This window comes from Dipodomys merriami, unplaced genomic scaffold (genome assembly GCF_024711535.1).
Source record: "Dipodomys merriami isolate MVZ:Mamm:240054 unplaced genomic scaffold, mDipMer1.0.p SCAF_15, whole genome shotgun sequence".
Classification (NCBI taxonomy): Eukaryota; Metazoa; Chordata; class Mammalia; order Rodentia; family Heteromyidae; genus Dipodomys; species Dipodomys merriami.
In genome coordinates, this window is record NW_027202826.1 from 12235904 (window position 1) to 12251733 (window position 15830).

The 15830-nt window shown below is 41.7% G+C and overlaps 1 protein-coding gene across 6 annotated transcripts in view; it reads left to right on the plus strand.

Moving 5' to 3' along the window:
• Positions 1–15830, plus strand: part of Herc3 (HECT and RLD domain containing E3 ubiquitin protein ligase 3) — a 106266-nt gene that overhangs the window by 18694 nt on the left and 71742 nt on the right. The window contains exon 1 of one of the 6 annotated variants that reach the window (XM_070022266.1): positions 15514–15586. The exons of the other annotated variants lie outside the window; for them this stretch is intronic. The gene's annotated coding sequence lies outside the window, so the exon portion shown is untranslated. Of the gene's footprint in view, positions 1–15513; positions 15587–15830 lie in introns of those variants that run through there. 6 annotated transcript variants of the gene reach the window in all.

A 15830-nucleotide genomic window follows, 5' to 3' on the forward strand; every position in this document is an offset into this window, starting at 1 on the left:
TCAGTCCTTTGGGAAGAAACAGGATATAAACTTGACCATTAAGTAATTTGTATTCTTTCATTTACTGGTTAAACACTAAATATGATCAAAGTGCTCTGATAACAGATAAGAAGAAACAGTTTCCTTTTTCATCTTGGAAATCATTTTGTTTATCTGCCTGCTCTTTCATGCTTTTTTTGAGCAAAACCAAAAAGCACACAATAATCAAATTTTATGCTGGGGTGTTTTGTTAAAACATGTTTTTTGTTCCTTTATTTCTTTGATTTACTTATTCAGTCACTGAATAAACAACTAGATTCCAAGACTCTTCATTTGTTCTAGATACTGTTGAAACATAACAAGTATAACCCAGTCCCATCCTTTGGGAGTTTATAGACTGGGACAACATGAGCTATACCTATAAGGATTATGTATAGTTCAGCGGGTATCAAGCAAGTGACAAAGGTCCTAAATCTGTCCAAAAGAATTGTTCCCCAGTGATGATCAGGTGGAAGGTCCCCAACAGGGCCGAATTTTGTACACAAGTCATCTTGTGCACTCACACACACAGAGAAAGTTCACATTTGCCTTAGGTTTGCAAGTTGCCAGCTCTAATACTTCAGAGAAGTGGCAGCTTTGGTGATGGTTTCATAGTTTAAGCCTGCCTGTTCCTTCTGGAGTTTTGTGTTTCAATAGCAATTCTGTAGCTGGGTGCTTCGGGTATGCTGTCATCTAGGCTGATGATCTGTGATCCTGATAGATCTAGGGCAGATAGAATGCTTCTTGATGTATCAGCCTGGGTATAGCAGATGGAGTAGGCTGAGATTTTCACAGCTCTTGTGAATTATTTGTAAGCTTTTTGGAGTAAATGCCCTAGCATGTATGGTGAAATTGTGAATTTTTTTCTAACAGATAAACTGTCTCGGGTCTGTGTGCAAGCGTCAAGGAATTTTTTTTACTTATTATTAAACTGTGTATTGAAATTTATACTTTAATTATTAAATCATTTACATCAACTGCCATAGTGAATTTTTTTTGGTTGCTATAGCAGTGTTTAAGGTTGAGTAACTTATAAACCAAAAAGGTTTATTTGGCTGACTATTCTGGTTTCTGGAGCATAGAGACAGCATGGATGCAATGTCTGAGTGAGGGCTTTCCTCACGGCCAGGAAATCAGAAGGGAACTGGCTATGTACAGAGGGACGAAGTACAGGGTGGCTTTGCTTTGTAACAGTCCATGCTTGAGAGTCCACTTTGCAAAGCCAGTATTAATGGGTTCCTGAGGTAGGATCTCCCCTCCCCGAGGCTGACCACCTTCTGCTAGGCCCTGCTCTGTGAAGTTCCATTCCCTAGACACTGCACAATGGCGCCAGGCTTCTGCCCCATGGATTGTTGGGGGACAATTCATAGCTAACTATTAGAACAGCTGACTCAGTGTCATGAGTAACTTGAATTTGAGATATTAGCTCATTTGTGGGGGAGGGAGGCAGGATAATGAATACAGGCAGCGACCCTGAAGCCAGACTGCCTGGGTTGGCATTCTGGCTCTGCCACTCAGTAGCTGTGTGAGACCTTGGGAAAGATCTTCGTATGTGTCAGTTTTCTTGGTTATGAAATATGGATGATAATTAACTTGTTAGGGTTGTGTCAATTGAACAAGTTTCATGTCAGGTGTTTGGAATTATGTCTACCATATAATAGCTCTCCATTCGTGCCATCAGTGCTATTATTTAAATTTTTTTATTGTTGTTATAAAAGTGATGTACAAAGAGGTTACAGTTATATATAAGTCAGAGAGAACATTTCACCCTTTCCCTCACTCTCTCCCAGCTTTCCCTTCCCATTCCCACCCACAAGTTGTATAGTTCATTTTCAGCATCGTACCATTAGTGCTATAATTATTATTGGTAGTAATAGCAATCGTGTTAATATTTTCCAGTATAATGTTTTGATTTTGTTATACCAACGTTTTTATTTTTAGAGGGGCCCTTGACACTGTATGAGCTAATGATCTAGTTTAGGGGTTGGGGGAGGATCTTGTGAGCTTAGGATTGTGAAGGAAGAGATCATATATTATGTTCAATTTTCAGTGTTAAAAGATACTCTGATTTTAATCCTTTGGATCTTTTATCTCCTTGTTCCTAAAGAAATGTACCTTGTATATGTTGTCACAGTATAAAAATACTGTATGATCATACACGTATGGGCATGTGTGCATGCTATTTCTGTGCAGCTAACATTACCTCTTTCCTTCTTGCCCAGAATTAGAGAGCGAAGAGGCACTTTAGGCTGCCACTGTGTATGGTTAGGCACACCACGGACTGTGGATTGGTTCTTGGAGAAGCCAGAAGGGTTTTGGCAGTGGTTAGGCAGGTAGTAGGCTCTTGCTGGTGCCACAGGATCTGAAAATAGCATGCAGCCTATTTACTGTTTTTATTTCAATTACTGTAAGATAAAATGGTTTTTAATTATAAATAACTTCCAAATAAATATTAAGTAGAGGGACATGGAGCATCGCCAATTTCTGTGGGCAGTCACTGTAGGCATCCAGTTGGCTTTGAGAGTGGCGAGGCTTCAGATGGAGAGATCACTGACCTGGAAGAATGTGCGTAGCTTTCCTCTCTGCGCTTTGCGGTTGCCTGTGAGCTGCTCACTGTGGATGGGATCTGGACCTGTGTGATTCCTGGATTTTTGTGGTTGTAAGGGGGAAGTTTTATGGGTCAGGATGCTTTCAGCTTCCAGTAACAGGATAGCAGGCCAACTGTATCACACGTTCTTTTCTCACTGGGCAGACATGTTTAGGATTGCTTAACCTGAACACATTGGTACCCCTGAGTGCCCAGGAGTGTCCCACCTTTCAGTTCTGGACCTGGAACTTTGTGCTGATGAGAGAGTTATTCTTCCTGCTGATTTTCTACCTCACTGGTGTGATTGTGAGGTTTTCAGGGACCACTGAGTCTGTATTTATTTTTCAGGTGCCTTATCAGCAAGAATCAGCCCTGTACCACGCTGGGCTCTTTAGGGTATTGAAATTGGCCTGTTAGGTTGAAAGGTTCCTTTCTCCCTTAGGAATGATTCCATTTTGATCATGTTATTAGCTACTAGAATGTGGACTTTCAAAAGGAGTGTGATTTACATCTTGAAGGTAGAAGAATGTTGGAGAACTTTCTCTGAAGTCTAGTCTCATTTCAGCCTATTGACCTTTTGGGAGTTGGTTATTTGGCTAGGTAGAGGGTTATACGGCTTTTTCCCTTCCTTCCTCTTTCCAGAGTCATACTAATAAGAGCCTGCAGACAGCCCTTAACCATTAAAAACCTGTTTTCCACCTTGAATAGATTTGCTATAAACCAGCGTCCTCCTCCATCATGTGAAAGAGGTTTTGCATTTATTAGTTTGGCATTGCCCTAGTGCATGCAGTATGCTGGTGGTTGTGAGATTAAGTACACTGTGTGGACTGAGGCTAAGCTTTTACCTTCTGCCCATAACTCAAAAATTATTAGCACAAAAAGGCAAAATGAGGAGCCCAGGAAGATGGGGGACCGTTAAGCACTTAAGTGGCTCGTTCCTTGGTGTCCCTCAAGCACCAGGGAGCTGGAGCCATGCCCAATGGAGAACAAATGGGAGAGAAAGGAAAGACAGGAAATAGAGAGACAGCAGTCTTGTAGAGCTTGCTCTGAGTAACAAATTAAATTAAATTCCCTTTTCTCTTCAGATGGAGGAAAGAAGCACGGATTCATTGTAGTGTTTTTGTTTACTTTGAGGAAACATATGGCGGGGTGGGGGGCAGATATTCAAAGCAGGTTGGCAGTTGGAAGGTTTGTGTCTTTTGGAAGGGCTAACCGAGGCTTCCTTGGGTATCATTGGTTGTATTATTATTATTAATTAATTTATTTTTGTTGGTTGTGGAGCCTGAACTCTGGGCCTGGGCACTGTCTCTCAGCTCTTCAGCTCAAGAGTAGCACTCTGCCACTTGAGCCACAGCGCCACTTGAAGTTTTGTGGTGGTTAATTGGAGATAAGAGTCTCATGGACTTTCCTACCTGGGCTGGCTTTGAACCGTGATCCTCAGATCTTGGCCTCCTGAATAAATGGATTACAGGTGTGAGCCACTGGGCCTGGCCTCTGTGACTTTCTTAAGACAGTTGTAGAGGACTGATCTCTGTCAGGACTTCATGTCTGCACAAGCTGGTCAGGCATGTGATTAAAGGAACTACTATTATCACCATGGTGGGTAATTTAGGACATGGTATGGGTGTGAGTGGCCATTCACCTGGCAAAGAAAACTGTAGGCTTCTAGCTTACTCCATATTCAAAAATAAGTTCCAGACACTGGAAAGACATAAATGTAATAGGAAAATGTGTTGAGAATTCTGAAGGTTCTACATGTGAGACAAGTAGCCCAGAAAGCCATCAAAGAAAACAGTCAATGTTTCCGGTGGCGCAAGGCATCCATAAACAAAGCAAAGCAAGGAGTGATTGATTAGAGAAGTAGTTGCCACCCACTGCAAGACAAAGCTCCTGTTTGTCACATGATAGAATGCTTTTCGATTGATAAGAAAACATCAGCAATCCTGTGATAGAATGGTCATTTCCTGGAGGAGTGCTTGCAAGTGTCCTATGAATTTATGCAAAAAGGCTGGGGGAGAGGTGCGAATTACAATGAGACTCTTATTTCTCATTATGTATTTGGCAAAAAAAAAAAAAAAAAAGTAGGAGTCACACCTCTGCTCACTCCTGTGGGACATGCCAATTGGGAAAATGTGAGCTGCTCCAGTCTTTGTGTAAGCTGGACCCATGTTCATAACCTACTGAATGAGCACTCCCACTTTTTTTAGGAAGCTTTGTTGTGCAACTGAAATGTTTATATATAGCAAAAGGAAGTCTTTCCAAGTATGGTTATTAGGGCAGTGTCATAAATGCCAAAATAATGGGAACAACCCGCCCATCTCCCATGTTCAGTGAATATAATGGCAGGACACAAGACAAAGCTTCAAGGACCATCTTTGTATTGTCGGCTCACAAATTCTTTTTTTTTTTTGGGTCCGGTCGTGGGCCTGAACTCTGGACCTGGGCGCTTGTCTCTCCGCTCTTCAGTTCAAGGCTAGCGCTCTACCACTTGAGCCACAGCACCACTTCCGGCTTTTTTCTTTTTGCTTATGTGGTGCTGGGGAATCGAACCCAGGGCCTCATGCATGCAAGGCAAGCGCTCTACCACTGAGCCACCTTCCCAGCCCCTCGGCTCACAAATTCTGTCCAGCCTCAACTTCTGCACATTTCAGAGTTGATGTCCACCTAATGCTCCAGTGGATGCATAGTTGACATCCAAAGTCCAACGCTAAACTGACTTTCTCCTTTAAACATGCCTGTCATCCACCCTTTTTTTCTTCTTCTCTGTAAATGAGTGATCCGTTCTCCAAGCCAAAAACTTTGGCATCATCCCGTTTCTCTTGTCATGTCCCCTCTCACATTGCACCTCTAGTTCACCAAGTAAACCCCCACCACGCAAGATCTGCTTAAGAATATATGACTGGGATATTTTACCTCCCTTTCTGCCTCTCGGGTCCAGATTATCATCATTTTTCATCTTGTTTATTTATTTCATTGTTCTGGCTCTTTCACCATTCTCCTCCTTCACAGTAGATGTCCGATGGTTTCTTTATATCTTCCTGTGGTTTCCCGGCTTGCTTCTCCTACATGCTGTCCTTTGGCCTCAGTGGCCTCTCTTCAGGAGAGCACTTAGTTTCTCTATGTAACTTGCTACTACCTCCCTTTGGTTTCTGCATGGCTGGTGCCTTCACTTCTGGTCTCTGCTTATGTGTTAGCTTATTAGAGATGCCTCCTTTTACTTTCCTGTGTATTTCCTGTGCTCCTTCCCTTTCTTTCCAAACAATTTATCCCTGTGTGATAGCATACGCTCAAACTCCACCTCCCATCACCCTTTTCCTTCCCCCTTCCAACCTCCCATATTTGCTTGAGCAGCTTGAGAATCAAGGTGTTAATTCTATGTTCCCAACATCTAGAACATGGCGTGGCAGTAGTAACTGTGGCTTCCAGAAGTCTGTTTGAATAAAGATTGAAGACCCTACTGCAAAAATTCTGTCCCTTTGCGTTTTCCTTCATCCGGCTGCATTGTGGGACTCACTTCTAGGCAGGCTCAAGGCCCCCACTGTCAGGTGTTTGTAAGGGGGTCTGTAGTGCTCTGTGGCTCACACGTGTGAAGCTGAGAAGAAAGGCCACTGGGAAATCACCTGCTTTGCTGCAACTCTATTGCCTGATTTGCTTTTTTGGTGAAATCAGTTGGAAATGCACTACTGGTGCTAGGGACCCAAATATACATTGTGTTCTTTTGATTATTCAGGTACTTATGAAGTTACTTTTGTAATGCTAAAACTATAATCATTTTGATGGGAGATGCATGCCCTTGAACTGCCAGGACATCAGCTGACTCCAGTGTGGACCCATCTTCCTCCTGCATATCAGATATCTCTGAGTGTATTGACAGCTTCATCAACATATAATTCGCATAACATAGACTTTATTCATTTCATGTGTGTTGTTCAATGGGTTGTAAAGATATATTCACAAGCTTGTATAGTCATTATCACAGACAATGTTTAGACCATTTCTGTTCCCCCTAAGTGACCCTCCAATCATTAGCAGTTCCTCACCTTTTCCCCTGAGTCCTGGGCAACCACTGATGTCTGATTGTCGCTCCACCTATCCTGGACCCTTCGTATCACTGGAGTGATGTAACAGTTCTTTGTGGCTGGCTTCCTTTTTTTTTTTTAAAAGCATAATTTTTATTTATTTTTTGTCGGTCGTGGGGCTTGAACTCTGGGCCTGGGCGCTGTCCCTCAGCTCTTCAGCTCAAGGCAAGTGCGCTACCACTTGAGCCACAGAGCCACTTCCAGTTTTCTGAATGGTTTATTGGAGATAAGAGTCTTATGGTCTTTCCTGCCCGGGCTGGCTTTGAACTGTGATCCTCAGATCTCAGCAGCCTGAGTAGCTAGGATTACAGGCGTGAGCCACTGGTGCCCAGCCTTATTAGTGTACTTTTTTTTTTTTTTAGCATACTTTTTTGAGGTGCATTTTGTGTCATGTGTGAGTTCTTAACTCTTTGTTTATTGCCTAGTAGGCTTTATGGATATATTACATTTTGTTATAGATCTATCCATGAGTGAGTGTGTAAACGGTTTCTACTCAAACTCTAACTTCTGCCGTGGACATTAAGATCACAAGAGATTTCTCCACCAGTGATGACAGAAAACTCTGTAACTGAGATGTGCAGTGGGACATTGCAGCATATATTGTGCAGTGATGATTAGCAAGGACATTTTAAATTTTAGTTTCTTTTCAATACCCGGGCCTGGCTTCCTGTGCACTCACCGCTAGCGCTCTGGGCGGAGAGGAGCCAGAGTCTCAGTGGCACCATGCTCTCCTGCAAGCCCCCTTCCAAGGCCTCAGCGCCCCTGCTCCACGGTTATCCCCAGGGTCTCTGCAGAAGCAATCGAAGGACCCAGGCATCTGGCTCATTCACAGAACAGACTGTTCGTCTACTGTAGGGAAACACGAGGAGGCTACTTCTGGTCACACGAAGGCGGCCACATCTCATTGCGAGTCCATGAGGCTGACACAGTGCTAGCAGGCTCGTTTGTCTCTCCCGCATCCAAGGAAAGTGGGAAGGGTGAAGCCAGGAATGATGGGAAGCTCTTCACAAACCCCCTTCTGCAGATGTGGGTGGTAGAGTCCCCTTCTTTTTCACAAGGCCAGTCTTTCCACAGACAGCCCTCCTCCCTGAAGTTCCCAGCGTCTCTGATGGAGATCTACTTCAGCGAAAGAATGAGCCAAGTACTGGAAACAATGATAGAGAATCAGGCAACCCAAACTTCAGATTTGAAGCTGCATGACCACGAGTGGAGATTAAGGAAATCGACTAAGCATCCCAAAGGCTGTTTCTGAAAGGGCCAATAGAAGGGTTGGAGACGCAGACTTTGTAGAAAGATCTGAGCAGCTGAGTTTGCTAACCGCTACAATAGCCTCTCAACCTGGCAGACACTGGAAGCAAAAACTGGGAAAGCCAATGACAGTGCAATACCCAAGCTTCCGCCCGTGGCTTTTCTGTCTTCTGCATTTCCACTCACTGAGGATATTCTGAATAATTAAAGTGAAAGCCATTGGAGAGCTCAGGAGAGCGAATAATCCATTAACAAGTCAGTAACACATGACTCCAAGTGAATAAAAAGGGAGAAGCGCTCCTAAAGGAAGGAAATCCCAGAAATGCTTCATCATCTGCTATCCCACATGAGAAGAGGCTGGCCAGAATTTGGGAAGCTGTCCCCGTGAACTGTGCCGCATTTCCAGTTCACCAACTTGAGCTTATGATTCGACTTGGCCCTGAGCAGGTTTGTGTTTTCCTCACATGAGCCAAATGGCAACCCCAAATAATTTTTTTCAAGCAAGAACTATTTTTGTTATCTGCAGGGATAAAATGTATAGGAATGCCACATATGCCATTTATATATAATGCAATAAATGATACTGCAAATCCCTAAATCAATGTGGTTGCCTGAGGGGCTGTCTTGTGTTTCGTCATGCTTTCTGTCATGCAACGCCTGTGCTTTCTGTTAGGCCCCTTCTGTTTGTTTAGAATATACGTGTACTTATAGTGTACTTTGTACTACTTATAATGATGACCTCAAGACTATGAGGAGAAATATTTAAATTATGAAGGAAAGAACCAAATTTTAGTTATGATTTTTTAAAAAAACATTTCTGAATTCACATAATTAATCAGGGTATTATTAATAATCATTGATTATTATTATTACATAAGGATGCATAACTAATCAGGGTGCATAATTTTGTTATACAGTGTATTGTTTGAAACTATCAAACTTTTACTCTGAGTGGAAGTAATGTTGGCTGTCAGTATTTGTAAGAAATCAATAAAGTAATTGTGCTTTAGAAAAGAAAGATAAAGACCTAGTCAGGTTATCTGTTGTTTTCTAGGATGAGCTTACTTAGTGTCTGCTCTTGGTAGGGGGTTTGAGCTCAGGGCCATGTATTCCTAGGCAGGAATGCTACTGCTGAACCACACCTGCAGGCCTTTTTTGCATTGATTATTTTGATAGAGGGTCTTAACATTTTTCCAGACATATTTCTAGACTGTGGTCTGTTTCACACTTGCTATTGTAGCTGGGCTGCTAAGTGTACATCACCAAGCTCAGCTTCTTCTATTGAAAGAGGGTCATGTGAACTTTTTGCTCATGCTATTCTGGAACTTTGTTCCTCCTGTTCTCATCCTCTGTTGTAACTAGGAGGATAGGTGTATGCCATTGCACACAGATCTGAGCTGAGACGGGGTCTCATATACTTGCCCAGGCTGACCTTGAAACATAATCCTTTTGATTTCAGCCTCCCGAGTAGCTAGAATTGCAGGTGTGTGTCATGGGTGGTTTGTGTGTGTGTGTGTGTGTGTGTGTGTGTGTGTGTGTGTGTGTGTGTGTGTGTGTGTGTGTGTGTGTGTGTGTGTGTGTGTGTGTGTGTGTGTGTGTGTGTGTGTGTTCTTTTTTTGTGGTACTGGAGATTGAACTAAGGATATCAAGCACTTTTCCACTTGGGCTATACTCCAGTTCTTCTGCATCTTAATTAGTCAGATAGAATCTCTAACTTTTGCCCAGGCTGGCCTCTGCCTGCACCTTTGGAGCAGTTGGGATTTTAGACATATGGCACCATATAGTTCCTCACTGGTGTGTTTTGAGGAATTTGTCCACTTTTTCCAATGTATTGGTATAAAGTTTTTCATAATATCCTCTTATTTTTTTTTACTGTCCTTCAGAACTGTTTCTCTAATCTAGGTCATTTGTGTTCTCTCTTTATTTCCTGATTAGACTGGGCATAGCTTGCTTTTTTGGGGGTGAGGGTGGTACTGAAGTTTGAACTTGGTTATTTGCTTACTAGGCTCTGTGTGCATTTGAGAAGAATAGTCGGTAGCGATAGGTGAAGTGTGTATACATGTCAGATCAGGATAGTTGATAATGCTCAAATTTCTCTCTGTCAATACCATGGCTATACTACCAGGTACTGGGAACGTAACATTAAAATCTTTGATTACCATGTAGATTGGTTTATTTTGGCACTCTAAGGTTTTGCATCATGAATTTTGAAATTCTATTATTAGGTATATACACATTTAAGGTGATTAGGTTTGGATTTGTGAGTGTGGCTCAAAGGTAGAGTGCCTGCCTAGCAAGTCCAAGGCCCTAAGTACTGCCAACAAGAAGAAGAGAGAGAGGAGGAGGAGGAAAAGGAAGAGGAAGCAGGGGAAGGAAAGAAGAAAAGATTATTGTTAGGTTTTGATGAATTGACTTGCTTAGCAATATACAACTTTTTTTTGTTCGCATGGCAATACTTACTGTTTGGAAATATACCTTGCTGTATATGAATAATTTTAGCTTTATTTTGACTGGTATTAGCATGGTAATCTTTTCCCTACTCTTTTATTGTTAATTTTTCTGTCTTTCTATTTATAGTGTGGTTTTTAAAGCAGCATATAGAGTTGGGATTTTCACAGTTGTTACATCTATCTCTGTCCTCTAATTTATATGTATATACACATATACACATATGCATACACATATGCATGTATATGTTTTTAGGAGAACAATCAATGGAGAACTGCAATCCCAAAGATAAAAATAGATGAAGGTAGGAATATTTGCTGCTGTGATAAAAATTTATCCAAATCTATTAAAAATTGCTGGGATTCGTTCTCTTGAGTAAGGCCCTCCAGAAGCATTTTGATGTATAGAGACATTGTTTTAAGTTGCTTAGAGCTTAAAATTGTCAGCAGAATCAACCGCACGCTTGCAGATGGCCTTCTGTTGTTCAATCAGATTGAATGAAAAGGCTTTCAGCAACTGAAAAAGTATGAATAGGAAAGTAGTATGGAACTCGTTTAAAAAACAGAAAAGAATTCCATATTAGGAAGCTATATATAGTTATTGCTTACACTTTGAAATGTCCACAATCCTCCAAAAAGCAAAAATGCCACCTTGAACAAAAACCACTAGGATAATGTTGGTTTATGCCCTTCCAATAATTTTTTCTTTTTCTTTTGTCAGTCATGGGGTTTGAACTCAGGGCCTGAGCACTGTCCTTGAGCTTTTACACTTGTCTAGTGCTTGACCACTTTGAGCTACAGCTCTGGTGGTTATTTGGAGATAATAGTCTCACAGACTTTCCTTCCCAGGCTGGCTTCAAAATGCAGTTCTCAGATCTGAGTCTCCTGAGCAGTTACGATTATGGGTGTGAACCACTGGCGCCCGGCTCCCAATAATTTTTTTAAAGAAAAAAAAAACCAGTGTTTTAAAAATGAGGTCCTATGGCAAATACCAGTTTGTAAGTACTTTTCCATTTACTCTCTCAGGAATAATTTCCAAGGATGATCATGTTCATGCACATTTACAGCAGTCTTTTATTTTTGTTACTGTGGTTCTGGGTATTGAGTTTAGGGTTGTATGCAGCCTAAACATAGGTTCTGCCACCAAGCTCCATTCCCAGCCCTAGGTTAGCCTTTTATGACTGTGTACTTAATTGTATAGAAAAAAAATCAATATATTTCTTATTTTTTCCTGTTAAATAGCAAAGTAATATATTATTAATATATTATAATTTTTATACCAGTCCTGCAGAATTCATTGGTAGAAATTCACTGATAGAAATGCAAAGATATATAGTCAAAATGCTTTAAGTAATATTATTCTAATATTTGGTATCTACTTATTTACTTTTTCTAGAGATATGAATTACATTTTTTTCTTTGATAGTATCAGGCTTTGTGCTTGCCAGGTAGTTGCTCTACCACTTGAGCCACTCCTCTAGATGGATTCGTATTGTAACTCAATTTACCAATAGTTCCTTCAATATTTTTTCTAAGCCCTAACAAACTCATCTATTTATTTTTTATTTAATAAAAGTTGAATTTAAAATGTACCATAGTTTGGGGCTGGGAAGATGGCTCAGTGGTAGAGCACTTGCCTTGCATGCCTGAGGCCCTGGGTTCGATTCCTCAGCACCATGTAAGCAAAAAAGAAAAAAGCTGGAAGTGGCGCATTGGCTCAAGTGGTAGAGCGCTAGCCTTGAGCTAAAGAGCTTGAGGGACAGCACCCAGGCCCAGAGTTCAGGCCCCACGACCAGACCCAAAAACAAACAAACAAAATAAATAAATAAAAATAAAATGTACCATAGTTTAAACATTAAATCAGAAACAAGGACCCTTTGAAAAGAAACATAGCACTATTTTGTTGTGATTGTACGGTTTAAGTATGTCAGCTCCTTAGTGTGTATTTGTGACTTAGGATAGAGGGCTTTTTATGTCCTTCTGGGTTGGTTTGTGGGTATTGGCTGCTTTCCAAAGAGGCCAAAGTTAAAAATATTTGAGCTCCAAGAAAGCAAGTAGTGCCAATGGCTAAGTGTAGTGCAAGTTGGAAGGGGTAGATTTTCAGTCTGGATGGGAATAAACATTCTATTTATGTTAGATTAGTTTATTTTCTAAATGGATCTGTCTTGGTCTTATCATTTCTCTGGTTAATGTATCTTTTATGAATGTATTAATTTCTCCATTTCCTTCCAAAGCGATGATGCTTTGAAATGTCTGTTGTTTCCTCAGGGGTTAGGAAATAACTGGATTATAGCACAGTAAGTTGTCTGTGAGTTCTTTGGTAGGCACATAAGACATCTTAGGTGTGATCTTCGTATTTGGTTAAGGACTTTCTGTAGTCAGTGAGCTCTTTTTATTTATTTATTTATTTATTTATTTATTTTTGTTTGGTTGTGCGGCTTGAACTCTGGGCCTGATGCTGTCTCTCAGCTCTTCAGCTCAAGGCTAGTGTTCTACTACTTGGCACAGCGCCACTTCCAGTTTTCTGGTGGTTATTTGGAGATAAGACTTGCCTGCCCGGGCTGGCTTTGAACCGGGATCCTCAGATCTCAGCTCCCTGAGTAGCTAGGATTGCAGGCGCGAGCCACTGGCCCATGAAGATATGTGGGACAGTCCATGGAAGCTTCACCTCTAGTTCAGGAAGGCCTCCATGCTGGCTGTGCTTATGCAGAAGCAGGGGTTGTCTTAGAGAAAGGAAGGCATCTGTGAAGGATAGGTTAGGGGCACAGTAGCATGGGATCTCTAAAGGATAGAGCGTGCATGGTGTGGGAGCTGAACTTTGAGGGGCTCTTAGTATTTTGTGCCCAAGGGGACTAGGATTTCTTTCCTCTTGATGGGTTCTGAAATCTGAAACTAGAGAATTTATACTCAACTATTTGAGGTTGTATGTAGAATGTATGTGTGTAGACACCCACGGAAATGAATACATATATAACTGCAGGGTCCATTCAGCTTTCAGAGTTTGCTGTATAGAATCTATAGATCGTTTTTTAAGTTGTACTTAAAAAAAATCATCTTGAAGCATTAGATTATACCATGGTTGGCAGTGTCGAGTTTCTGAACATAGTTGTAATTGTAGCTGATCTTATTCTGACTGGTGGAGAGCTGGTAACTCACAACCACAAAGCCATCTTTCCTCCTAGCTCCTTAGGTGGGGGCACCGTGGGTTGCTATTGGCTCCGGGGAATCTAGCTTACTGCATCTACAAGCACACATATTAAGTTTAGACTTACATCTCTAAGAGGAAATATTCTCAGGAACATTTTCCATAGTATCTAAGTTGCTCTGTGTGTGTGTGTGTGTGTGTGTGTGTGTGTGTGTGTGTGTGTGTGTGTGTGTGTGTGTGTGTGTGTGTGTGTGTGTGTGTGTGTGTGTGTGTGTGTGTGTGTGTGTGTGTGTGTGTGTGTGTGTGTGTGTGTGTGTGTGTGTGTGTGTGTGTGTGTGTGTGTGTCTAGGATTAATGCTACCTGAGCTGAACTATCACAACTAATCTCTTACTTTTTGGTTTAAGCAGTTTGATGTACTGATTGTTTGGAATTAAGCAAGTAAATGAAAACACGGGCTGCTCGCCACCAAGCCTCACCACCCAGCTTCAGAAATAAAGCTGCTGGTCACCATATAGGAAGATACAACCCACTCTCAGTGTTGGAAGCATTTGCAGGGAAGCTGTGCCTTTGATTTGCTTTATATAGCCAAGTTGAACAAAATTTATGGACTTATTTCTCCCGATATGAATAAGAAAACCCCACGAAACAGGAAGGAAAAAAAATGGTTGTTTTGTTGCGTTTTTAAAATCTGGCTCTGAGTTTCCAAATGCAAGTGCATTTGTTTCTGGGCCTCCTGCCGAGTACAACTGCAAGACCTAGACAGAATGCCTGCAGCAATTGTTTATTGATCTCTAAAATGGAAATAGTGGTAGATGAATTGAGGAAGAAGACCAGATTTCAAAGCACCAGTAAATTGGCAGCCAAGCAGTGGTAACCATTTCTTCCTCTCTCCACCTTCTTGCCATTTGTCCCCATGGGCTGATGCAGCTGCACAAGTAGGTAAGCTGTAGGACTACAGAGGAGCCCTGGGAAGCCTGACAGTACTGAGAAGAGAGCTTGTAAAACCATTGCACACAGTCGCCTGTGCGTTCCTGCACTCACCCGTGGGCCACGTGTCCATGCATCTTTTTCTTTGTAGCACACACCAACGGACAGACCACCGATCTTCCTGGTTACCAGATTCACAGGCAGAGGGCCCTGCAGAGGCAGTGAACATGAAAACCACACAGTCAGCTCTCCAGAAGTGGTTTTAATACAAAGACCCAGATTCTTACAATGTAACATTCAAAAATGCTTATGAGACAAGGCAAACCTAGCCAGTATTTGAAAAGCTCGGGAAAATTTCAGCTCACAGAGGAGGAGATAGTGGAGGCCACTGGGGGAAAACATAGATGTTGGAGTTACCCGACAAAGACGTTAAAGTAGCTATTGAACACATGTCCCAATGAGCTGGTTCAACCACTTGTGAACAAAGATGTGAGCTTCTCAACAAAGAAACACCTGGTATAAAGCACAATGTATAGAACAGCTAAAACAAAGAGCACTCTGGATGTCCTCAGGAAAGATTGCATGTGATAGAAGGATGAATTGGTGAAGTTGGAGGATGGATGAAAAGAAATGACACAGTTTAAACAAGAGAGAATGAAAAACACTGGGGGATACGAACAGGTCTCAGAGACCTGGGAGACCCGAACAGAAGGTCCCGTATTTATGTCATTGGCGTCTCAGCAGAAGAAGACAAAGGATGTGATGAGGAAGATAATGACTCAGAGCTTGCTCGGTTGGTAGAAGACATAAACCCACACATTCTAGAGGCCCAGAGAGCTCACTCATGATAAAACTCAAAGAAACCCAGACCCAGACGCATCACAATCAGGCTTCTGGGAACTAAAGATAGAGAGATTGCAGTCATGTTCTGCTTACAGATGGGGATGTGCTCTGAGACATGTGTCCTTGGCTGATGTGATCACTGCAGACATCACACTGTATGTCTGCAAACAAAAGCTCCATGTCTGGGAGGAGGCCATCGCAAGTGACACAGCATTTTCAAAGTACTGAAGGAATCTCAGAGTAGAACTCTGCACCCAGCAAAAGCAACCTGTATAAACGAGGGCAAATCAGGTAAAGGAAAAGTCAGAAGATCTATAGCCAGAGACATCTGCTAAGTGGTAGCTAGTAATAAGAATTGTTCAGACAGAGGGATAATGAAATAAGAAAGAATGTTAGCATGAAGAAAGGAAAAAGAGCAACAAAATAGTACCTGGGTAAACAGGATTTTTTTTTGATTGTAGGTGTAATATTTAAGATTAATGTAGCAAGGAAAGGTGAGTAACAATATGGTTGTGACGTTCTATATTCCACCTGA